This window comes from Hylobates moloch, unplaced genomic scaffold (genome assembly GCF_009828535.3).
Source record: "Hylobates moloch isolate HMO894 unplaced genomic scaffold, HMol_V3 SCAFFOLD_5, whole genome shotgun sequence".
Taxonomy (NCBI): Eukaryota; Metazoa; Chordata; class Mammalia; order Primates; family Hylobatidae; genus Hylobates; species Hylobates moloch.
The window spans coordinates 561,616-561,943 of NW_026652280.1; the positions used below are offsets into that span (position 1 = coordinate 561,616).

Sequence of the window (328 nt, forward strand, 5' to 3'; positions counted from 1 at the left end):
CACGTGTGCCCGAGACAGGTGTCCTGAGAACACGTGTGCCCGAGACAGGCGTCCTGAAGACACACGTGTGCCCAAGACAGGCGTCCTGAAGACACACATGTACCCACCCCTCCACATGGGACAGAGGACATACATTCGCATGTACATGCCCCTCCACATGGGACAGTGGACATGCGTGTGTACACACCCCTCCACATGGGCATGGGACACAGAACATGTGTGTATACACCCCTCCACATAGGACAGAGGACATGCGTGCGTACACGTCCCTCCATGTGGGACAGAGGACGTGCGTGTGTACACACGCCCCTCCACGTGGGACAGAGGA

General features: G+C 58.2%; 1 protein-coding gene across 3 annotated transcripts in view; it reads right to left on the minus strand.

Moving 5' to 3' along the window:
• The window catches only part of CTDP1 (CTD phosphatase subunit 1), a 66,669-nt gene that overhangs the window by 45,250 nt on the left and 21,091 nt on the right, over positions 1-328 (minus strand). The window lies entirely within an intron of this gene.